Source organism: Gracilinanus agilis, chromosome 6, assembly GCF_016433145.1.
Source record: "Gracilinanus agilis isolate LMUSP501 chromosome 6, AgileGrace, whole genome shotgun sequence".
NCBI lineage: Eukaryota > Metazoa > Chordata > Mammalia > Didelphimorphia > Didelphidae > Gracilinanus > Gracilinanus agilis.
This window is the reverse complement of record NC_058135.1, coordinates 127517310-127543573: the sequence shown is the minus strand read 5'-3', so window position 1 is coordinate 127543573 and position 26264 is coordinate 127517310.

The window sequence follows — 26264 nt, the reverse complement described above, 5'->3', positions numbered from 1 at the left end:
CGCTGAAGTCCTTCCTACCCTGCCTCGTGCCTTGTCCTGGGAGACTGTGACTTCCTGCCACTCTGGGGCTTTAACAGTATGGGATGAGACATGGGCGGTGATGGGGAGAAAACTGGCCCCAGAGTCACATATGCTGCATCGGAATCTTGGCTTTGACTAGCTGTGTGAACATGGCCAGGCCACGAGCCTCATTTTATTTACACTGGGGTACTATTGCTTTGTAAAGCTTCCAACGCTATATATGCAGGCGTATTTTTATTATTATAAACTACTCAGATTGGAAGGGTATTGAGAAGATGGAACAGAACTGGAGGAGGAGACCAGCACCTTTAGGGAGAGGATAGATCTATGAGGGACCTTCAAGTGCTATATAGATGCCAGCTATGGCGCAGTGGATAAAGGGCTGGGACTAGAGTCAGGAAGACTCCTCTTCCTGAGTTCAAATGTAGTCTCAGACTCTTTTTAGATGTTTGGTCTTAGGTAAGCCCACCTTGTTTGCCTCAGTTTCTTCACTCATAAATGAGCTAGAGAAGGAAATGGCAAACCAGTCCAATATCTCTGCCAAGAAAACCCGCAAATGGGGTCATGAAGAGTCAGACACAACTTTAAAATGATTGAACGAAATGATTATTCATTCGGTAGGCCATAGGATCATAGATCTAGCACTGAAGAGGACCTTAGAGGTCATCTAGTCAAATCGAACTCCTTCATTTTATGGGTCTAGAGAATGAGGCTGAGAGAGGTAAAATAACTTGCCCAAGGTCCCAAGTGGGTGGCACCATGGACTGAACCCAGTTCTAGAGGAAAGAGTGAAAGCTGAAGAGATTTCAGCTCAATAAAGGAAAAAACTCTGTAGTAATTGGAACTTCCTAAAAAGTAGAATCAGCTCCTTTTGTGGCCAGCAGTGGCCTCCCTTGTCACTTGAGGACTGGCATTTTGTTGAGAGGTTTTGTTTGGATGTGGGTTGGACTACATGGCCTCTGGGGTCCTTTCCCAATTTGAGGTTGTGGCAGTCAGAGGACCTGATGTCTGTCCCTCAAGAAGCATGGGCCAGGTTTGCCTCCTTTTAAATGCTTCCTGACCACCAGGAGACTTTCATCTTTGATACTGGGTTAAAATGGCATCTTGTTCTGGCTCCGCTGGCTATGGCCCCCACTTCTGGTCAATAGAGCAAGTAAGTTTTTAAGTAACCAGTGTACAGAGGCCATAGTGGGAAATAAGATGCCAAAGGGGAACCTAGAAGTCCTATTCAAACCCCCAGAAGTGAAAGGAGCATAATTTAAAGCTATTCTATGCTAACCAAAATTTACATCCTGGTCATGTGTGCTAAATAGGACATGCAAATTCCAGGTAAATTCTAGACCAGCAGAAATGGAAAAGACGTTAACTTTGAGATGATGACTTTGAACTTTTATTGGTATCTTTGAGATGAGGTAGGTATGTTAATGGACTAATGCCAAAGTGGCACATAAAAATGAGACCCCAGACTCCTGTGCCCACCCCCAAGCACATGTCCGTCTCCTAAGGGTCTATGCTGCTCCAGTGTACCCCATTCCAATCCATGGTTATGTAGTCACTCATCCCTCTCCATCCTCTTCCTCACCCTGCCTCTCTGCCTTCATCGTCCCATCCCCAGGTCCCTCCATCGTCAGCCTCTGTATTCCTCCCTACCTTTTGTCATTGGTCTCTGGATTTTCTGAGCTGTTTGCTCTCACACCCTTTGTGGTTATTAAAAGTGCGATCGCCATCTTGTTTCCCACCATCAATTGTGGCCTTTTTTTTTGGTGAGTACCCAAAGAACTGGTGGGCTGCCCCCATTTCCTAACTTTATAAATTATGATCTGTTTAGCTATCTTAACCAAGCCCACGTGTCTCTCCAAGTTCTTGGAGGAGAGAGCCCAAATCCATAGCCATTCGGAGGAATAAGTATTGTATCCCTTGGCATCAGAGTTTCAGTTGCACCATTTGGTGAAGAGTCTTAGGCAACTCCACACCAATGGTCTGCATGCTCCTCACCTGTGGTGGTGCTGAAAGAGTGCTGCCTTTTGGGGTCAGAAGACCTGGGTTTGAATTCTGATTCTGCCATTTATTTCATTTCTTTGGGTAAGTCTCCCTAAGCCTCAATTTCTTAATCAGTAAAATGAAGGAGCTGGACTCAATGACTACCAAGGTCTTTTCCAGCTCTAAATCTCTGATTCTTTGATCCTTTTCTACTAATGGGCAACAGCAAAGATCGGAATGAAGAGCTTCCTTCCAGACCCAGGACTGATGAACAGAGAAAGCCAGGGTTGAAGGTCAGGGCCATAGACTCTCACAATGTAGGACTTTCTCTGCCAGGTGAAGTGATAAAGGGGTTAAATTGTATCCAACCCCAGGGCATACTGGGAAGAAAGAGGAAATGCAGCCCAAATGGGATCAGGAGAGATGGAGGACCGATGTTAGAGAGCTATTGTACTTTCCAAAGGTAAAATAGTTTCTGTTTGGAAAAGGGTGTATGTGTATGTGTGTGTAGGATGGAGTTGTGCTAAAAGTGATTACTCAGTGGATAGAGTGAGATTCATCTTCTTCACTTCAAATCCAGCCTCAGCCACTTACTAGCTGTGTGACCCTGGGCAAGTCACTTAAACCCTGTTTGCCTCAGTTTCCTCATCTGTAAAATAAACTGGAAAAGGAAATGGCACACCACTCCAGTATCTAGGCCAAGAAAGCACAGCTAGATGGCTTAGTGGATAAAATGTGGGGCCTGGCGTCAAGAAGACCTGAGTTCAAATTTGACCACAAATTTACCAACTGTGTGCCCCAGGGCTAATCATTCCACCCTGTTTGCCTCAGTTTCCTCAGCTGTAAAATGAGCATAAGAAGGAAATGGCAAATTACTCTGGTATCTCTGTCAAGAAAAGCTCAAAGTGGGCAGCTGGGTAGCTCAGTGGAGTGAGAGTCAGGCCTAGAGACAGGAGGTCCTAGGTTCAAACCCGGCCTCAGACACTTCCCAGCTGTGTGACCCTGGGCAAGTCACTTGACCCCCATTGCCCACCCTTACCAATCTTCCACCTATGAGACAATACACCGAAGTACAAGGGTTAAAAAAAAAAAAAGAAAAGAAAAGCTCAAAGTAAGGGCAGCTAGCTAATGCAGTGGATAGATTCTGGGGCCTGAAGTCAGGAAGATGACTCATCTTCCTGAATTCAAACCTGGCCTCAGATGCTTCCTTGCTCTGTGACCCTGGGTGAGTTACTTAACCCTGCTTGTCTCAGTTTCCTTATCTGTAAAATAAGCTAGAGAAGGACATGGCAAATCATTCCAGTATCTCTGCCAAGAAAACCCCAAATGGGATCACGAAGAGTTAGACATGACCGAAATGACTGATCAACATTTTGTCTGTAGAGCTTAGCACTGTGCCTGGCATAATAGGTGCCTAGTAAATGCTTTCTGACTTGACTTGATTTGACTTGACTTGACTCCTCTGAGTTGTTTTCAAAAAAGGACCTCAGCTCTTAGGAAAAAAATCAAACTCCTTACTTTCTATCCTAGAATCAATACTGTGCATTGATTCCAAGGCAGAAGATCAGTGAGAGCTAGGCAATGGGGGTTAAGTGACTTGCCCAGGGTCACACAGCTGGGAAGTGTCTAAGGTCAGATTTGAACCCAGGACCTCCCATCTCTAGCCTGGCTCCTAATCCACTGAGCCACCTATCTGCCCCTGGCTCTTAGAAGTTTAAAAGTTCTTAGAGATGATCAGATCCAACCAACTATTTCATTTTACAAATGAAGAAACTGAGTCTCAGAAAGGCATTGAGATTTAGAATGACTTGTGTGTAATTTTTGTAGCCATAAAATGGCACGTCTCTCCGTTGTCTCGGATATAGGCTTTCCAGCATTCTGCGTAGGCAGCACACGATGGCTCGAGTCGGAGATGGGAGGGTGAGTGTCGCAGCCCTACCCAGCCGGCTAGCCATCCCGAGATGCAGGAACATTAAAGAACCCAGAGGAACGGTGCCCGAGCAAAGGTCTCCGTTGGCCTCGTGGCTTAGGTGAGGCAGCCTTTAAGATTAGCTCCGGCAAACTCAAAATTGACCTTCCCAACTGATGGAGAAGCAGGAGTGCGTGTGATCTTTTGTCTGGGAGGATGTTTTTGGTCTGCTGTCCATAGGGAATGAACTTTGAACAATGATCTCCCAGGAGAAGTGACGGATTTGTGTTCAAGGCAGAAATGAGACTTTTATTAGCTGGCACTTTAGAGGTCATCTAGTTCAATTCCTTTATTTAAAAAAATTTTATTCTGAACTTCAACACTAAAAAAAGCATTTCCATACACGCAGAACACAAAAGAACCTTCTATAGGAAAATGTGCATTTCTATTTCCCATGGCTTGCTTTAAATATCTCTATGTACGTGTATATGTCATGTAACATATATGTTTATGTAAAATGCTATCCTCCAACTCTTAATTTTAGAAATAAACTAAGGGCTGGATAGCTTTTCTTTTTAGCATGACCTCTTTTGAGGTGGTCCCAAAGGGTAAATTTGTGACCAGAGAAGAGTTTGATCTTATTAATATTATTTTCTATGTAATTAGCCACAAATAAGATATAAAAAGGCTTAGATGGAAACTCACCTAACTGGGGGGCAGCTGGGAGGCTCAGTGGATAAAGAGCCAGGCCTAGTGATGGGAGATCCTGGGTTCAGATCTGACCTCAGACACTTTTTCTAGCTGTGTGGCACTGGGCAAGTCACTTAACCCCCATTGCCTAACCCTTTTTGCACATCTGCCTTGGAACCAATATACAATACTGATTCTAAGACAGAAGTTAAGGGTTTTTTTTTTTAAAGAAAACTTATCTAATGTGACAGAGGGAAAAGCAGACTTTCTTAGATATAAAACCACCAAGCTTTCCAGAGAGCTCGAATTTAGGGTCAAATCAGGATTCTCTGGTAAAATGGGAAAGCATGAGAAGTTGGCCCATCAGCTACAATCTGATCTACTAACATCTGAAGATTTTGTTATCCCTGGACTGTTGACCAGTGTCACAAAAACAGACTATTCATGTCCTCCACTGTTGTGTGTATATGTCTTCTGAAGCAAAGGAATATGTAAACTAGCTTGTAGAACCTGTGAAAACATCGGTAAGATCTGTGCTTGAATGACTGCTTTTTGTTTGTTTTTAATGATTTCCTTTGAGCTAGTGGTATAGTAGATAGAGCACTGGGCTTGGAATCAGGAAGACCTGGGTTCAAATCCAGCCTCAGACACTTACTAGCTATAGGACCTTGGGCAAGACATTTTATTTCTGCTCACCTCAGTTTCCTTATCTGTAAAATGGTGATGATAATAATAGCGCATTCCTTCCAGGATTATTGTGAGAATCAAAAGAGATAATTATAAAGCCCTTAACATGGCCTGGCACACAGTAAGTGTAGATTATTATACATGTAGATCTATATTTTATTTGTATATTAGGTATTGTGATCCATTGGGGGAGGGGGAGACTGGTCTCGCAAAGGATCATGGGGGGGGGACAAATCTTCCACCTGCACAGTATAGAAGTGCCTAAATAAATAAATGATTATTATTCTTTTTCTGTACATCTGTTCTAGTTATTTCCTTTGAGGAGGTAATGCAGTAGGCACTGAATGGGATTGGACAATTCTCAGATCTACCTTTCCTGCCCTAGTCTCTGTACCGATCTCTAGTCTTATGTTTCTAACTGCCTCTCTGGCACTTTGAACTAGACATCTGGTAGACATTTAAAACTCAATATCCAAAACATCATCTTTCTCTCTAAACCCATCCTCCTCTTCCTACCTTCCCCATGACTACCCTCCCTATCCCTCAGGCTCCCAACCTAGGAGTCACCTTGGATTCCTCACTATCTCTTGTCTCCCCATATCCAAGCTGCCACCAGAGCCTGATGATTTCAGCCTTGCAGCATCTCTGGAATCTGCCCCTTTCTCTCCTCTGGCACTGCCCTCACTCTGGGGCCGGCCCTCATCCTTGAAATCTTGATTACTGCAACAGCTTGGTAGGGGGGTCTGCCTGCCCCAAGTCTCTCCCCGCTCCCATCTACCCTTCATTAAACCACTGATTTTCTAAAGTGTAGGACTGACTATCATTCCTCTATTCAATAAATTCTGATGGCTCCCTATTACCTTCAGGATCAAATTTAAAAAATCCTCTCTAACCTAGCCCCCTGCTACCTTTCCAGACTCCTTACACCTTTCTCTCTGACATGCACTTTTTGATCCAGTGACACTGACCTTCTGTGGCTCCATGAAAAAGACACTCCATCTCCCAGCTCCGGGCATTCTCTCTGGCTGCCTCTATGCCTGGACTGCTCTCCCTCCTCTTCTTTGACTACTGATCTCCCTGGCTTCGAGTCCCAACTAAAATCCTACCTTCTGTGGAAGTTGGGAAGCTTCCCTCTGTTAATGATGTATTATTTATCCTGTAGCTAGCTTGTTTTGCTTCTATTTGTTTGCATGTGGTCTCCTCCATTAGACTGGGAGTTCCTTGAGGGTGGTGATTGTCCTCTGACTCTTTTGTATCCCCAGCATAGTGCCTGGTGTATACTGGGCACTTAATAAATGTTTATGGATTGATTAGCAGAGAGCCACTGGAATTTACCGAGAAGGGGAGTGACATGCTCAGACCTGAGTTTTTTCCAAAATCATTTTAGCAGCTGGAGGATGGACTGCAGTGGGGAGAGTCTTGCTGTCTTGCCCTCTCGCCCTCTGGGCACTGGTCCAACTGGCCAACTGGCCAACTGGCTACTCCTTCAAAGAGGCATTCATTCCATCTTCTGCTTTCATACCTCTGGCCAGGCTGCCTCCCAGGTTGGAATGCAGTTGCCGGCTTGCTTTGTACATGTTTCTCCCTCATTAGATTATAAGCTCCTTGAAGGCAGAGTCTTTGGCCACCTTTCATATCCCCAACTCTTGACATAGTGCTTGGCACATAATAGGTATTTAGCGCTTATTGATTGCATTCAGGAAGACCTGAGTTTAAATCTAGACCCAGACAGTCTTAGTTGTGTGACCCTGGATAAGTTACTTGACTTCAGGCTGCCTCGGTTTTCTTCACAATCAAATGGGAATAATAATAGCAGTTATAGGGCTGTGGTCAGGATCAAATGAAATATTTATAAAGTGTCTAGTACACAGAAGGTACTTAATAGATGCCTGTTCCTTTTTCTTCCTCTCAGCATTTACATGTACAATTTGCATAGGTGCAATTTGTATTTTAGAGAGGTGGGTACAGTAGACAGAACAAAACTCAGTCTTGAGTTCAAATCCAGCCTCTGACACTTGAGTTGTGTGACCCTGGGCAAGTCACAACCTCAGTTTCCTCATCTATTAAATGAAGCTAAAAATAACACATACTTCTCAGGGTTGTTGTGAGAGTCAAATATCTGTAAAACTCTTAGCATAGTCCCCGGCACATAGTAGGTGCTAGGTAAATGCTTTCTATTGTTATTAGTAGAAATGAGGCTATCAGAAACTAAAATTAGTCTATAGCCCAAAGTGACTGATCTAAAGTATCTGAGAAGCAACTATTATTAGTCAGCTCAGTGCTGAAAACCTCCTCCCCTACATTCATAGGATCACAAAAGGCTACCGGGCAGGGCCAAATCCATCAAATCAAAGCCACCTGGAACCTGACCAGGAAGTCTTGCCATGATATGCCAATAAGGGAGACAGACCCTTAAAGTCTCCCTCTCCTACTAAAGGAGACCTCTTAAGGCAGCCTCTTCCCAAGGCAGACCTCAGAGGCCATTCATTCTTATCCTCTTATTTTACAGATAAGGAAAACTGAGGCCCGGGGAAGTAAAATCACTTGCCGGAGGTCACAGGCAGCATCAGAACAATTCACCCAGATCCTATTACTCCAGAGTCAGAGCTTTTCAGCTTTTCTTGACATTACCCCTAACTCTGCCTCTTCAGCTTCTCCCTTTCACTCCTCATCCTGTCCTTGGAGACAGAGCAAGATTACACTTCCCATAATTGTAAGCTGCTATCGTGTCCCCCAAGCCTTCTGTTTTCTAGGCTAAACAATCCCTGTTCATTCAAGCGATGCTCATTGTCATGAACTGGAGGCCCTTCATCCTACTGGCTGGCCATCCAATAGCTTATTCTGGATGTCTGGTCTTGGACTTTCCAGCGTGCTTTCATGTACACACTCTCACTGGAGAAACTATTTCATTTTGGATGAAGATTTAGATTTTAGATTTACATTATTTGCCACTTAAACAATTTGACAAGAAGAGGGAAAAATCAGATAACCTGCCTGCTTCTAAATTAAGGAGACCCGGTCAAAATGTTTCCTCCTATTTTAGAGACATCAACATACCTGGATTGGCTGGGACTGTCAGATTTAAAGATGTATTTCTTAGAAAGCTGCCAATGGGCCCCATTGCCTTTCCATCTTTAGAATATGGCAGCCATGAGTAGACCTCAAATCACTTTTATTTCTTAAGCGTATAATATTATAGCGTGCATTTAGCTATTTAATTTTTACAAACGACGCATACGTACCGCAATTCCTTCCCTATAAGTCTCAAGAGTTCTCCAACCATGGAATTGGTTATCTGTTGGAGACAGTTAGGAAATGGAAAGAACTCTGGATCCAGAGAAGAAAGAGATCTGAATTCTTTTTCTACTCCTTCAAGTGTGAATTAAGGCAAGCCTCTTCAGTTTTTGTATCTGTCAAACAAAGGGGCTGGATAATAAGACTTCAAATCTTTAGATCCCAAGAATGTCAGAGGTAGGCATGTAGGCCTGTCCAGTTGTATCCTGTATCCTGACGGCTATTCCTATTTTCCGGGACACAGTAAATAAACTGATTCTTGCTAGATGGTAAAGACCATTTTCTTTTATACTCTCATGTTTAAAAACTCCACACGTTTAGCCTAAAACATGGTGGATACTGGACTCCACTGTATGAACCTCAAGAACTCAGAGTCGCCCGGGGCTTTGGGGAGAACTTAAGTATCATTAGGGGTATCATAGAATCATAGATTCATAGCTGAAAGGGATTATCCTAGCTTCATAGACTTTAGGCTGGAAGGAACTCTAGGGCACCTTTTCTACTCTTATTCTGATAGATGAGGAAACCAAGTCTCAGAAATGTTGCAACCACCTGAGATCATAGTAAAAAAGTGGTAGAGGTGGGATTTGAACCTGAGGTCCCCGAACTAGAAATCCCATTCTCTTTGTATTGTATCACACTGCCTTAGAGATCTAGTCTAATCGCTTGAAATTACAGATAAGGAAACTGAGGGCCAAAGTTGGAATCACTTGCCATAGATTGATCCCAAATGGAATAGCTTATATACAGTTACTATACTAGAGCTATGCAATAAGCTGTAGGGTAATGTGGAAATGATATGGTCCCAAAGAGCAAGTATAGGATTCAGACTCAGAGGACCTTCTATTTCCTGGGCCTTGGTTTCCTCATCTGCAAAGTAAGGTGATTAATTGGGTCTCAGAGAATATGAATTGGAACGACATCTGTGGTGTAGGGTTGGGGGAAGAGGGATGAAAAAGGGAAATGATAGCCTTTATTAAGTGCCTACTGGGTACCAGGAACTGTGTTAAGTATTTTGTAAATTTAAAATTTTGGAATATCAAAAATGACAGCATTTTGGAAGAACCCCAATCCTGAAATATTTGGTATTCCCAAATCGTATTTTTTCAAAAGGTGCCAGTCACCGAATTCGGCTTCCCTCTCTTTGAGATTCCCCTTCAGCTTTCAATCAATTTCTGCTCCCCCAGTTCTGAAGGAGTGAAAAGTTCACTAAGTCAAGGATTAGAGCCTAGGAAAGAAAAAGAAGCCGGAGTATAGCCAACCTTTTTTTTTTTTAATTAGAGTATATTGTACTTCCAAACTGGATACACTATAAATTGGCAATGCAACATAAGATGCAACGTAGGAATATACCAGTTACTGTCAAAATGACCCTGTACAGCCTTAGAATGCAAAAAGCTTTATACAATACAAATTTTCAGTAATGTACACAAACCTCGACAGCGTGATCTTCTGAACGTAATACAAGTTAAAAAAGGACCGAAGGAAGAAAGAAAGTGCTGAGAACTTTAACTGCATTACCGTATGGAAAAATAAGTTAGCCTTCATCAAAGAATGCATAGTGAAAACAGGGATGACATTAGTTGGTGGTTGGATTCCTCCCAAAAAGTTAGTGTTTTTTTTTTGTGTGTGCATATGTGTGCGTGTGTGTGCATGTGTGTCTGTATGTGTTTTAAATAGGGAAAGGATTCTCTGTGGGGACACAGCCTTCCCTGAGCTTCAAAATGCAAACCAATTCATGGGACGGCTCATTTCGGCGAATCCTGAAGGTTTCTGTAAATACTCTCCTTTATTAATAACAATAATAATAATATAAAAAACCAAACAAACTCCAAACACACCTTTTTTTTTCTCACTCAGAAAACTTTTATAATTTATCAGAAAGGGGAGGGGGGAATCTTTCCAAAGTGCTAAACAAAGTTGCCCAATTACATTAAGCATGACTAAGCCATTCAAAAATACGGGTTCCGTGGCAAACAGAGAAATGCATGGCATTTGAGTGTTAAGGTTGTCTCTTTCCCCTAAGAGCTCTACTACACAGCTCTGCCTCTTGGCCTGACTTCCTATTGCACGGCTGGGGTCCAGTCAGGCCCGCTCCTAATGATCCTAGCCAGCCAGGTCTCCCCTTTGCGGGGCGTCCTGGCCGGTGGTAGTGTGATCTGCCTCTGTGGAAAGGACCTGGACATGGCCCGGCCCTTTCTCATTCGCCTTTGCCACTGAACGGGGTCACTTTGAAAGCAGATTATTGCCCAGTGGCAAGTTCTCCTCCATTACATGGGGAATCAAAGAATTGCTTCTTAAAAATAAGGCTTCCTCCACCTCCCCTCCACCCCCACCCCCCATCTCCCACCCATTCCCTGCCCCAGCTGCCCCGGGATTTCTTGGAGTGTATGTACTGCATCTAGGACTGAGTAACATCGCCACAGCAGGGGCGGATCGTTGGCCTCCAGCGGCCACTTGCTAAGAACAGAAGTCGGAGGGATGATGGCTGGGGGAAGGAGGGAAGAGCAGACAGGAGCCTCTTCATCCTAACCTTCTGAAGCCCTCCCTCCTGCCCTCCTTCATGTAAACAGGCTCATTTAGTGCACAGAACAGGCTTTCCCCCTAGGGGACTGGAACATGCCTGCCGGGGGTGGGTAGGGAAGGGTAAGAGATTGGGGAAGGGCAGCCTAAGCAAGGGTCACACAGTACAGTCATCTGGCTTCCTGGAGAACTGTACTATGTTCGAGGTGGCATTCAGTAAAGGGAATTGCCTGGAGGAAGAAAAATTAGAGCTACTTTATTTTTCCTGGTGAAACATGAAAAACAAACCAAACAAGAAAACCAAACCAAACCAAACGAGTCCCAATTCTAGGCTAGCACACTGTGAGAAAACAGCAATACAATAAAAAAAGCATCCCTCCTGTACACCAGCTCCTCTCAAGAGATAAATAATATCTATATAAAAAAAATTCATATTCTAGACTTCCCGTTACTATACAAAGCACATTTCTTTCCTGCTCTTTCGGCCTGTTTCACACTGGAAATCCTGTTGTCTTAAAAATACAAAAGCAATTAAAATACTCAGCCAAAGATTTTTCCTTTTAAAATCACCCATTGCCTTCCCAGATCAACAAAGGGTTCCGCAACCAGTCCACATCTGCTTCTTGCTACAATAAAGTGCTGCGTATAAGTTGTCATTTTAATGACCACAAAATAAGAGCTTTAAATAAGTCTAAAAGTCGGCCTCCTAGCAGGGTACCTCCTACCAGGCGTTAACGAAATGGAATACAGTTTTTTACTGATAACATGGAGGAGAATATAGATACAGCCAGGAGATCTGCAAATACAACTGAGACTGGTTTTTGTTGGTGGTGGTTGTTTTTTTTTTTTTTTTGGCCAGGGGTAGGAGTGGGTGGGGAGGGGCATGGAACTGACCAGTATGTTCAAACAGCACCTTTTGTCGGGTCTTTATGTTCGAAAGAAGTCGTAGTTAACTTGGTTACCATACAGTCTCTCGTCTCTGGAGATAAGGTCTGTTTCTCCCCTTTCTTTTTGCTTTCTTTTCCTTTTGTTTTCCAGATGAGAGACACAAACTAGTGCAAGGCTAAAAGCACTGTGCAAACCTGCCATTTTAATTTTTAGTCTGGGCATTTATACCCAGAATTTATCCAATCCCCCCCTTTTATTCCCCTTGACTGGTTATAACCAACGTCCAATTGTTCACTCAAAGCAATGATTCCTGCAAACAAAAAGATAACCGTTGCATTAATGTGGGATGGCGCTGATCGGCCCTTTGCCCTTGCTGTACAGATTGTATACACGTGTGGGCATGACTCGGGTGTGTGTGTGTGAGTGTGAGTGTGTCCACCCGTGGGGGTCGCATTGGGCGGCATCAGCCGCGGTGCTGAGTTATTTCTTCCAGATGGACCGTCTGATCCCCTCACCTTCACCTTCACCGCTGGTGAAGGTCAGAGGATAAGACTTGATGTTTTGCTAGAAATCTCAGGCAATACTGAAGAGGTTGGTCACCCCCTTGCCAACCCGAGCCCTGGGCCTTCCAATCTTGTTGCTCAGAATCCCAGAGGGGAAGGTGTGGAAGCGCCCTGGGGAAAGAGATGAGGGCAATGTACCACCCCGCAGGGGAAAGGAGCTCCTCCTTAGGAAATAAGCCAGGACAAAGAACGGGCAACAGAAATGGCATGGCCGGCGAGCCAACACATTCTCTCTTTGCCAACAAGCACTCCTACTCACTCACGCAGCCAACGCACCCAAACAAAACCGAAATGCACCGGTATGTCACCTGCCAAGTGCTGATTGCCATGGAGGACACTCTCGTTAGGCTTCAACTAACGAGGCAAATTTTCTTCAAGATAAAAGCATTGGGGGGGGGTGGTGGCGGGGGAACTGGGGTGCTGGGAGGGGGAAGACATGCCTCTGAAGGTAGAAGAATGCAACAGGTCACCTCTCTGAAGGCTGAATCAAGCGGCTTTCGTGTCAGCGCGGTAAGTGCACTCCGAGAGCCACTTCTCTAAACCTCGTGAATGCTATACAGTACACATGGCGCAGACCCTCGTCTGTCTCTGGGTTTTGCAGCAACATATACCTGCTGGAGTTGTGTTTCCTGTGTATGTGTGTGTGTGTGCGTGCGTGTGTGTATGTGTGTGTGTGTCTGTTGGTTTTTGGTACAGAAACAAGGCTGCCCTCAGACAGTCTCTGCCCTTTCTGTTAATCCAAGATAGGCAAGGAAGGAGTGTTTGGGTGAGGTGATGCTAGGAGGTGCAGTCTGAGGTCGGGGAGGGTGGAATGTGAGATCCGAGTGGTTCTTGGGGTAAAGCATCGTCAAGGGAATAAGATGGGCGAAATCCGAGTTCCGATACTTATCAAAGCGCAAAGAAGAGCCGTTGACGGCCAAGGCCTTGAACGCCAGGTTGGGTTCTGAGCTGCTGCCGTGGGCAGCCGACAGTGCCACTGTCTGCAAGGCCTGGGAGGCGGACATGATCGAGAGGGGTGACAAAAGGTTCCGGGACCTCCCCACCACGAGGAGGGGCCCCCCCGGAGCAGTTTCCTTGGGGGCTGGACTCTGGCCCTTCTTCTCCTCTTCCCCGCAGTCCCCCCCACTCTGGTGTTTCTTCACGTGGCGGCTGAAGACAAAGGGGTGGGTGGTCTTGAACAGGCACTCGTCGCAGCTGAAGGTCTGGCGCGGGGCGTGTTTCAGCTTCTTGTGCAGGTTGAGATTGTCTTTGCGCTTGCAGCTGTAGCTGCACTGGTCACAGTGGAAGGGCCGTTCGCCGGTGTGGACACGCACATGCTCAATGAGCTTGTTGGCTGTCTTGGACAGGTAGCCACACTGGTCACACTTGTAGTGGTTGCCAAGGCGATGCTCCCGAATGTGCATCTCCAGCTCCAGCTGGTTGGCCTTGACCATCTGGCAGATCCGGCACTTGTACTCCATCTTGTAGTGGGTCTTCAGGTGGCACTCCATGGCTGCGGGGCGGTTGGTGGAGTAAATGCAGAACGGGCACCTGCCAAGGGATGAGAAGACAGGGGAGGTTCAGCTTTGGCTTGCCTCCGCCCCCAAACCTCCCCGCCCTTTCCTACGCCCCACCTGCCACCCCCCTCAGCCCAGCCCGGCCCAGCTGCCTCTGGGGGTCCACTCTCTGTGGCTCGCACTGTAAACAGAGCCCGCCGTGTCCTAGGTGAGCCCGGCCTGACTCGAGCCTCTTGGCTGGCAGTGGACACCCTAGCCCTCATCAGGGGGAGAAAAGGAAGTCCTGCGAAGAGATGCCCGCCATTTCCCTCTCTCACATCTTCTCTGCTCTTCCCACTCCCACCCCGCCACAAGGCGGGGCTTGACCCTCCTATCCTTCAACTGAGCGGGGTTAACACGGGATCAACTTGTCATGCACCACAGCAAGCACACAGAGGTGGGATGGGCTCACGGAGGTGGGGGGGAGGGGGAGAAGCTACTTCTACATTCCAGAAAGTCACACAAAGGGCAGAATCGTGCTTATTGTTAGAACGCTTTCTCTGTGTGTGTTCGCTCACAGAACTCTGGGGTTAGAGCCATGTCTTTCTCATAGGAAAGGAAGAGAAAATAAGCAAGAAGAACGAGCACCTCCCCCCAGAGGTAGAGAGAGAAAAGGGGCAACTGCTGTTTTGTAGCCCAAGTTTAAACTAGATTATATATTACTTCAACTAGACTGTGAGCTTTCTGAGGGCAGGGACCAGATTTCTCACTTCTTCTAGATCTTGCCTTGCCCTGCTTTCCATCCCAACAGTTCTGAGCACAGGAGGGACTTCATTTATTCATCCATTTATTTCTATATATAGAGAAACAAGTCCTTTAAGGCCTTTGAACTGGATGCTGAGAGAGATGAGATCCAATCCCAGCTCTATCAGCTTTCTAGCTGAAGCTGGGTGTCCTGGGAATAAGTCATCATCCCTCCTGTGCCTCAGTTGCCTCATCAGTTAAAATGATCTCTCTCCTCTCCTCCCAACCTCTCTGGGAGGCTCTGAGGACCCTTATGGTTATGGCATCCTTTCAGGCCCTCCGATTCAATATGCTGTGGGGGGTGAATGATTTGTCTGACTTCGTGGAATCTGTAATCGGTCAAGCAGGATTTTGAAGATGATGCCCAGAGTGCCTTCTACCACTCACTGCCTAGGACTCCTCAGTAGAAAATCAACTAGTCAGTCTCTGCTCCCAGAAGTAAACAGTAGAAGTAGAATGGAAGCTTCTTGAAGGCAGAGACTCTCTTGCTTTTGCCTTTGTATCCTCCAGTCCTAATAGCATTTCTGGTAGATAGACAGGAGGCAGTTAATGACTGTCTGTGGAATTCAAGCGTATATGACAGTCTACACCGTGGGGCCCTTTTGATCCTGAGCCACAAGCTCCTTCCCTGAAGGAGTGGAAAACTCGGCACTGCTCTAAGCTAGGCCCCTGACCCTCGCAAAAACTGATAATTTCATCAAATTTGATCTGTAAAAGTAACAAAATAATCATATTTTGATCTTTAACATGAATAACATATAGAAAACAGCAGCCCCATCTCAGAAAAAAATTTAGCTGTTTGTACTCCATTTTGTTTTACAGACATATCTGTGATCTTTCTTTCACAGCTCAAGCAATGTGGTGAGGGTTTTTTTTTTCCCTCTCTCTTTTTTTCCTGTGCTCCCATTATTAATTTTAAAGACATCCTTCTCAGGCAAATTAATTCTCTGGCATGGCAAGAAAAAAACAAAACAAAACAAAACAAAAACAAAAAACAGAGACTCACTGTATAGCCAGAAGGCATTAGCAATTTTTTCAAAGAATTCTTCTACTTGGTCATCCTAGAACATAAACTATTACACAGGGGACTGTTAGCACTGCCCGGGAAGTGTCTGTACAACAGAAGAATCAGAGTTGAATGTGCATTCTCCCCCATCAGATCCAGAGACTCCCGATTTCTGGACCCCTTGGAGAAGGCCAATTGGCAAAGCCACAAATATCAGGTGCCAAAATGTTAATGTGTGTGATTGGGCTACTGGGAGAGGGTAGTGAACTCTAGTCCAATCACAGGAAAAAAAAGAAAGGAAGAAAGAAAGGAAAAAAAAGAAAAAGAAAAAAATACTTGCACACACTTAAGAGGGAAGAGGGGCATGTGTGCGCAAATGATAGTCATTCCCTGAGCAAGTCCTGGGTATAACTCTGACAAGACGACCAAGCCATCTTCCACCCTCAGCTCTCTTGAATACAAAAAAACTCCCAGAGTTCCTATAAGATTCCCCTCCATCTACTAACCCTCCCAACTCTTCTCCTTTTTTCCCCAATTCTCCTTCACCCCCAACCCCCAATAAAGTGATGCTGAGAAGACAATGTGCTCATCTTTTCGTATGTTTTACCAGAGGTAACTGTTAAGAAGAAACACTTGGTTTTAGGCGCCCCTTGGGCCAATCAGGCCGATGAAGGAAGATGCCCTTGTCGGGAGGAAGTGTGTGCAAGTGAGTGCGTCCATGGTCAGATCTCTGCTTGACCTGTGCCTAGCCTTATCTGCTTTTTCCAGCATATTTTTTCTGCTTTTTGTTTTTCCCTTCACTCAATCAGTCAATGGAGTCAGGATGAATTTGAAAGGATTACTTTTGTCCTATGTTGTCACTTAAGCCTTTTTTCAGGTTGTTTTCTAAGCTGGGAGCCTCTCGTGGGCAGGAACTACATTTTTAGTTATAGATTTGGACCTTCTGACTGGAAGATCAGAACTAGGGTCAAGTCATAGACCTTCTCTCAGTAGCAGCTGGCCAACTAGTGGAAGGCCAGACACACAACAGGCTCCACTTGTTTGATTTGCTGGTTTGATTGGCACACAGTAGGAACACAGACCGTTCTGGTTGCTAGTGATAAATACTGCCAAGAACCCTAAGGAGGGAGTGCCTGGAAGTGGTATCTTTTTGAACATTTATGTATAGACATTCTTGGGGAGGAATGGGTGCCTCAAGGTTTCTGGAATCCACTGTATCACCAGGCGACATTCCTACCTGTCTCAGCTGCTGCTAGGACTAAATTAAAAAAAAAAATGCTCAACAGGGAGGAGAGATGCATTTGTGTGTGTGTGTGACAATGAGATCCATAAGGCTTCTTCATTGATAGAAACAGGTAGGAGGAACACTATATTCTGTGATGACTAAAACCCCATTTGAATAAAACTCCAGTTGTATAAAGAATAAGAGAGGCAGCTGTGCAGTGAAAAGGGCACTGGATGTGGGAGAACCTGGGCTGCAATCTCAGTTTTGTCACCAGTGTGATCCTGGAGAAGTCATTTAACCTCCCTGGGCCTCAGTTTCCTCATCTGTAAAATGAGGGGTTGGATTAGATGACCTCTAAGGTTCCTTCCAGCTCTAAGTTCATGATTCTCTCAATGATTTCGTCCTTATGAATGGATGGCTGAAATGACCTAACGCGCTTTCCCTGTGCCAGAAGCAGGATATTAGAGGGACGTAGGGCCATCTGAGGCCCCCATGGAGAAGAGTCTCCACCCATACTGGGCACAAGGGACCGGGTGACCTGATGCTGCCTCCCCTTGCACCACCAGCCCCTCTAGCCCAGGCACTGCCCACAGGGTAGGGGATTGAACAACTCAGTAAAAGGTTCGGTACTTGCTTTCCTTACTTGAGCCCACCAGTGGGGACAGTGTGGCATTTCTTGTGCTCCAGCAGCTGCTCAGGAGTCTTCATGAACTTGTGGCACACGTCACACTCAAACATCCGTGTGATCAGGTGGATCTGCAGGTGGCGTTCAAACATGTTCTTCGTCTTGCAGACGAAGTTGCAGAAAACACATTCGAACCCTGAAAGGACCAACGTGTGTGTAGGTTGGGGGGGAGGTGCAGAGGGGTGGAGAGGAGAGCGTGAGAAGGGTCTGGTCACCCTACTTGTATCCCCCCAGTGTCCCTCCTCCTGCTTACTCTACATGGTCACCTCCGGTTACACCTCCCTATGTCACGAGGCTGAAGCATGCTCCCTCACCCTCACACACTGGCTTACGTGAGAATCAAACCAAAAAGCAATCAAAAAACCAAAGTGCTAAAAATTAGACTCTCAGAGCTGGAAGGGAATGAATTTGGAGGCCATCTAGTCCGACCTGGGCCTGAACAAAAATCCCCTGCCATTGGCTAGTCAGGTTCCTGAACCTCCCAGGCCTGCTGCTGCTTTGCTCCTGGGCCAGGGCTTATTTGCAAGTCTCAGTGACTCTCCGGGATGGTGGCTGGCCGACACCACCAGGCTGGGGAGAGAGGGGGCCCGGTGGGTCACGCCTCTCTTTACCTTTCTCTGACTTTTCCTCCGTGTTCAGTAAGGGCTGGCTCCCAGGCACTACAGAAATGACCAGCAGGTTGTTCCCTCCCTTGGTTTTCTGGGTGACGTCCGTGTCATCTTTGCTGTTAGCGGAATCACTGAGGGCTGACAGAGAAGATGAAGAAGGACTGGTGGATTCACTGGGAGTCTTCCTCTCTTCCCCTGCAGGGTAAGAAAAGCAAATGCCCCTTTGTTACTCAGCAAAGCAAGACATAACAAAGTAAAACAACCACAGCCACATCACCAAAGGGGCTGCACTCCAGAACAATGCAGAGTGATTTAAGTGAAGACCACCGGGAAATCTGGCAGTTCGGATGGAGGGAAATAAGCATCTTTCCTATCTTGGTCGGTTTGGGGGCATGAGGCAGAGAAGTATATAAGTACCCAGGTGGGAAGGTGGTACAGCGAATACAATCCTAGCCCTGGAGTCAGGAAGACTTGTATTCCAGAGATCAAATCTGGCCTGGGGGACCCTGGGTAAATCATTTAACCTTTTTTTGCCTCAGTTTCCTTATCTGTAAAATGAGCTGGAGAAGGGAATGGCAAACCACTTAAGTATCTTTGCTGAGAAAACTCCGAATGGGGCCACAAAGTGCCAGACATGACTGAAAAATGATTGAACGACCACAAAAACCCATAGATGTTGTATTGGTGGTGACAAAGTGGTGTGTGACTGCTATAGTAATAAGGGGAAGGAAAGAAATACTCATTAAATATCAATTTAATTTCATATTGCCAGGCACCATGCTAAGTGCTTTGCAATTATCATCTCATTTGATTCTCACAACAACCCTGTGAGGTAGGTAATATTACTATCCCCATTTTAGAGTTGAGAAAACTGAGGCAATCAGAGATCAAAATGCCTTGTCCAGGGCTACAGAGCTAGTAAGTACCTGAGGCTACATTTGAACTCAGGAACTTCCTTTATGGACTGTGTCACCTGGCTGTCTACAGTGGCTACAGTAATCTAGCTGTGTCATGGCTTCCATGGCCCAGACCACACCATCTCTAGCACCTCTTCCCCATGTCCTGAGCCTCACAGAAAGAATACTTGGGTGATGCTGCCTTTGATGATGTAGTGGCTGGTGAGTTTGAGTGAAGAGGGTGGCACCAATTGAGAAGAGCAGGAGGGTGAAGGCCACTGAGAGGAGGACGCCGAGGACCGTACTAGAATCAGGAGGAGGGACCCAATGTGATGTGTCCCAGAGCCAGGAGGAGAAAAAAACTCAAGACCAGGATAACTCTCAGAAGAAAATAGACCTTCCCTCCCCACCTTAAACCCTAGACCTTTAGGAATTTAGCTCAGAGAGGATCCTTGGGTGTGGAGCTGGAAGTGACCTGTGCAGGGGTCATCTAGGCTTGCCCTCTCATTTTATAGAGGAGGAAACCAAGGCCCAGAGCAATGAAGGGGTCAGCCCTAGGTCACTTGGGAAGTAGTTGAATGTGGAATTTAGATGAAAGTGAATGCAGTTGGTTACAGGGGAAAACATCCAATATGAAGGAGAAGCACTTTTCAAAAGGGCACAGAAAAGGATAAAATTCCTTGGACAAAGGGGTCTTGGCTCCACTCCATCAGGGTGCAAAAAAGCATATATGCCCAATTTTAGATCTCTGCTGAAGATGGAAATAAGGCTGCACTTTGACTGTTCTCATTGTTGCTGTCTCTTTCTGTATATAAACTTCACAGACAACAGTTGCCCAAAATTAATATTTCCATATACAAAGTAACATACACAAAGAATGCTCAAATATCATATCCTTGGGCAGAGATGGAGGATAAGTCATTGTGGACAAAGATTTTCATATTCTAGAGTTCAGTTTGGCTGATTCTTGGACATTCTGGTCCCAAGACCATAATCAAAGTGTCTCCAGCTTGGTAGAACTGACTAGAGCTTGGACTTTTCTGGGTTAGTCACTGAGAATCTGGAGTCACCTCCGTATCATACCAAGGCATTCGAGTTGGACTTCTGTGGATATTATGATGCCTAGAAAAATCAGATTTGCAGAGAACACAAAGGACAATGGAAAGGCTGAGGAGTCTGAAGCATATTTTCAATGATGAAGAGGAAAGAGAATAAGCAGACTTAAACACCAAGCACTATACTCATTGCTTTACAAATATTTTCTTGTTGGATCCTCACAAGATTCCTGGGAGGTAGGTGCTAGTCATTTCCACATTTTAGAGTCGAGGAAAGTGAGGCAGACAAAGGTTAAGTGACTTATCCAGAATCATAAAATTAGTGTCTAAGGCCAAATCTGAACTCTGGTCCTCTTGACTCTAGGCTCAGCATTCAATTCACTGTGCTACTAGTTGCCATTCTATCCACTGTTAGTTGCCAATAACAATAATGATAATAATAGCTAGCCTTAATATTTATTTATTAAGGTTTTGAATGTGGTTTACCTATTATCTCATTGGATCTAAAGGATAACATATGTGTAAAAGGTGGCATGAACTATATCTAGAAAAAATTACCATCCAGGAAATGTGATTGGAAAACTTGCCTTGTAGGAAGAGTGAGGGACAATGAATGGATAGCCTAAAATGCTGTGCACTAGTAACACACTGTAAGAGAGCCCCCAAGGAGGGCTTCTAATGTATTAAATAGATCATCTGGGGGAGGACACGGTCAAGAATCATACAGGAGAAGAAGGCATGGCAAGTACTATACAGTAATAATAATAATTATAACAGCATTTATATAGTAGCTCTCTCTGTGTTTATATACATACATTTATCCCTTCTACATCATGACTTTCCCCATTGTAGCTTTCATATATCACAGGTTGACATATGAAACGAAATGGGACTATGGGGGGAGTTTTGTGGAAGCTGCAGATGACACATGAAGGCCAGTAGACAACACAGAAAAAGTTTAGAAACTCAGAAATATAACCCCCAATTTACAACAAGGGACTGTAAGTACCCCAATAAAAGAAAAAGAAAACATTCAGACTTTTCTGGTATAAAGGGGGGGGGCAAAAATTTTTATGTGGATTTTTTTTTAGCTTCCTTAACTCCTGCGATATGGAAGGGATAACTGAATATGGAGCACTCTGAGGTTTGCAATGCACTTTATAAATATGATTTCACCTAATCTTCACAAGAACCCTGTGAGGTAAGTGAGATTATCCCCACTTTACAGATGGAGAAACAGACCAAAAGAGGTTAAGTGATTTACTGAAGGCCATAGAGCTGGTTGAATGTTTGAGACACTATTTGAACTCAGTTGTCTTGGACTCAAGTCTAGCTCCCTATCCAAGGGAGTACCCACAATGCTAATGCTGGGATCACAGATTCCCCAGACAAACCTAATTAGTTTGTGGACTTTCTGTGGGCTGGTCCTCTTCTTATTTCCCTTCCTGGCAGTTTGGGGTAAGACTAAGGCCAAATAGTGAAAGAGGAGACAAGGGTATTTTGAGGCTCCCTCACCTCGCTTTGGCATCTCTTCCTCTTAGTTCTTGTTATGTCTCACTGACCAGAAGCCGTTAATATTGTACCTGTTGCCATCCTGATTGATCTCATGTTCTGGGACACACAGACCTTATCCCTACATATCACTTCGATCTTTGACATACAAAGAGGAAGGGAAGTCTCAGCACTCATTGGCATCTAAGGTGAGTACTTCTTCCAATGATGCCGATTGCTACCAATTCCCTGTCCATCCACCCTGGTTGATCAATACTTGTTCATATCTTCCTCCAAGTTCATCACAGGGGATTTACCCATGCTGAAGCTGTTTTCTGTTTTCTTCTGAAATCTTGAGGCCACCATTGGAGCACGTGGTCCCTCCATCTTGCCATTTGGCTAGACCATTTCTTTTCGGCCCATCCATTTCTTTGACGACTTCCTTTCTTCCAGTTTTCCTTTTTAGTTCCTTCTTTGTAATCTGTCACATCCTACTCATACCCTGACTGGGTATCTCCTTTGTCTTCTGAGTGGTACTCATTTGGAGCTCTTTGGAGAGGTTAGTGCTCACAAAATAGCTACACACCAACACTGGTAGAGGATTGAAATGAAAAAGACGGGCTTTTGTTTTGGGCATTTGCTTCCTTCTTTCTAAATACCAAAGAGGACGTAAGTCTTTGTAAGGTACTAGAGAAAATTAGGGCTCTACATTATTATAAAGGGTTATTGAATTTAATATCAATACTGCCAATCTAAGATGGGATTCTTTTTGCCAGTATAGCTATATTTTAGAAGTGAACAGAACATTTTATGTGAGGTACTGAATACTTCTCTAGAAAAATTGTCTTGCCAAATCCATCTTTTGATGCAAGCTCATCCATTAGGGTACAATAAATAATTGTTTTAGATGCACGTAAAACCCAGTGGAATTGCTTGTTGGCTATGGGAGTGGGGAGGGAAGAGGGAAGTGAAAGAACATGAATCATATAACCATGGAAAAATACCCTAAATCAATTAATTAAATAAAATCTTCCTAAAAATAAATAATTAATTTTTATTGCTTTTGAGAACTAATTCTTTTAAACATTTCAATTACTATCTTTAAAAATAGGCCTGCATGTCCTAAAGCTTACTAACATGAGACCCAGCTACTTACTGAATGTTTACTAAAAAAAATACATAAAAGCACTGGTGGCAAATGCTATCAAAAGAAGAAAAATTGCCCAGATTTTCCTTGTTCTCAACTGGATACTTCTGGCTAGGCCATCTAACCTGCTCCCCTAAACCAATGACTCATACTTCTGTAGCCCTTTATGATCTACAAGACTCTTTCTTCACAGACCTGTGAGGTAGTCAGGGCGGCTATTATTGTCCTCATTTAACGGATGAGAATGTTCAATCGTGGAAAATTAAATAGTTTGGTCCTAGTCGTTCAGCCAGGAGGTATCCAGAGCTGGAACTCAAACCTGGGTCTTCTCACTCAAAATCCAGCGCTCCTTCTTTAGTGTGCTATCTTTACCCTGCCTTCGATTATGTGTATGGGGCAGATAGCAAAAGGAAGCCCTATTTTAAGATATAACATCTTATTTTTAATTAATTTAAATAGGATTAATTTAATTTTTAAGATATATATTTTGTATTTGCTAAAGATTTACATATATATTTTAAGATATAAAGATACAGAGTGGTGCAATGCCTTATGATGCAGCTATTCAATGAATAAATTCAAGAAACATTTATTGAGAACTGACCGCATGCCAAGAAATGTGCTTGGTGCCAACTAACATCTTCCTTCTAAGCCAGCAGTGGCACGCCGGGTTGTTTGCCAGAATGGCGGTGTTTTACAGAGCCTGAATCGAAGTTTTTTTTGTTTAATCATCGACTGGCAAATACTAAGTGCCTTCTACTGTGTGCCTGGTGCTGGAGATACAAAGAGAAAAGAAGACCCATCCCTGCTTTCAAGGAGTTCAGAAAGGGGAGACGGCTCCTAAGCACGGAACAGACTGTATGTCTATAAATCGGCTATCCAGTGTTAAAGTAGTATCTTATGTATAAATAGATACAGATGCTTATTTTATATATCTTTTATATATATATATATCTTTTACATCTTTTTATATATTTATATTATTTTATATAATTTATAAATATAATTTGTATTCATAAATTTTATATAAATTTTATCTATATTTTATATCATGCATAAGGTTTGTGATCTGGGTAACCTCCGAGGCCCCGTCTGCTTCTAAAATGCTGTGATCCTGATTCTGCTAGAAGAAGCAAAGTATTATAGTAGGAGATCACTGGGGTGGAATCAAGCAGCCCTAGACTCTAATTCCTGCTTCGCCATTTACAAATTGTATGGATTCCAGCAAGTCACTTGCCCTGTCTGGGTCTCAGTTTCCTCATCTGTAAAATGAGGAGCTTGGATTTCACCCCTCAAAGCCATGCTTATCTCATCTGTAAAGTAGGGGCAATCATATAGAGTTGAGTATGGTGTAGAGGGTAAAAGATCACAGCATCCCAGACATGAGATTCAAAGGCCAATATATAGGCGACCAAGAATCTCCTCTCTCTGTTCTCAAAATGGTAGTCCTCTAGCCAACACTGGACTAGAAGTCCAGTCTGGAGAGACTTGAATGGAAATCACAACTCTTGATTTTGACCACATTCACGGAATCAAAAAATCAGAATTAGAGTTGGCAGAAGCTTTAGAAGTTGTCTAGTTCAGCATCCACATTTTACAGAGAAGGAAACTGAGGCTAACGTCACCTAGCCGCCAGTAAGTAGCAGAGATGACATTTGAATTCCCTTGTTCCAAATCCAAGGCTTTTCCCACTTTACCATGCTGAGTCTTAATTTCTTTTTCTTTAAAATAGAGATAATAAAGATGTCTCCAATACCTATTTCACAGGGATGGTGTGAGGAAAGTACTTTGTAAAACCCTTAACACCCCATCTAGATATGAGCTGTAATTGAGAATACTAGTAAAGGTACCTGAAAATAGATAATTCAACCACTTGCTCAGTGAAGAACCCAAACCCTATGGACGAGGACACTGGCCCTTAGTGCCATTCCTGAGGTGAGAGGTTGGGGGGAGGGATGGGACAAATGGGGCTTGGTGGTCAGGAAATCACCACATTTAAAATGCTCAGTGGTTAGTGACAGATGTCCTCTTTGGATACAGCTTAAATTTGAATCCAACTTTTCTTAAATACACATCCTAGTCATAACAGATGGTAGGGTCCTCTGGGAGGTGGTTCCTGCTGGGTACAGCCATATTTGTATGAAGGTACAAAAGAGGATAGAGTTGGGGGGGGGTGGCAAGCTGAAGAAAGGAAGCAAGAGTGTTTAAAAAGCCCACTACCACAGAAGAAGTCTGACCTTTCTTCCACCCATCACAAAGAGTTACTTTACTTTTCACACGGGTACCCGAGCTCATTTTCTGTGCACAATATTCATACAGTTATGGTCCAAAAATGCCTTTTAAAGAATTACTTTCTGTCTGTCTGTCTCAGTCTGTCTTTCTGTCCATCTCTGTGTCTCTGTTTCTTTCTCTTTATCTCTCTCTGTCTCTTTTCTGCCTGTCTTTCTTCCCTTTCCTCATCTCCTGTATATCTTTGTCTATCTCTATTTCTCTTTTTCTGTATCTCTCTCCTCTCCCCTCTACCTCCTGTATCTCTCTCTGTGTGTCTGTCTCTCTTTTTCTCTGTCTCTCTCCTCCCCTCTCACCTCCTGTATCTCTCTGTCTCTGTCTCTCTTTTTCTCTGTCTCTCTCCTCTCCCCTCACCTCCTGTATCTCTCTCTCTCTCTGTGTCTGTCTCTCTCTTTCTCTGTCTCTCTCCTCCCCTCTCACCTACTGTATCCGTCTGTCTCTGTCTCTCTTTTTCTCTGTCTCTCTCCTCTCCCCTCACCTCCTGTATCTCTGTCTCTGCCTCTTTTTCTCTCTTTCTGCCTCTCTCCACTCTCACCTTCTGTATCTCTATCTGTCTCTGTGTGTCTGTTTCTTTCTCTTGTGTCTCTCTTTCTCTGTCTCTCTCCTCTCCCCCCACCTCCTGCATCTCTCTATCGCTGTGTCTCCCTCTGTGGGTCTCTCCCCTCTCCCCTCACCTCCTGTATCTCTGTGTCTGTGTGTATCTCTGTGTCTGTGTCTCTCACCACTCTCGCCTCCTGCATCTGTCTTTCTCTTTCCCCTCTCCTCACCTCCGGTATCTCTCTGTCTGTCTCTGGGACTCCACGATCTGCCTGCTCAATTTACTGACACAATCCAACTTTTTTGAGTGTTGGCCCCACGGAAGCCCAAACCAGAGCCAGATTCTTGTTGGCCTCTCACGCATCATCTGCACGACCATGGGGGAAATTCCAGCTCCAGGGTCTTACGGCTCCAGCTGCTGTGGTATAAAGGGGCTGACCCAACATGGAGGGCTGGCAGTGAGCACTGCCAGGTTTTCCTGCGGACGTTTT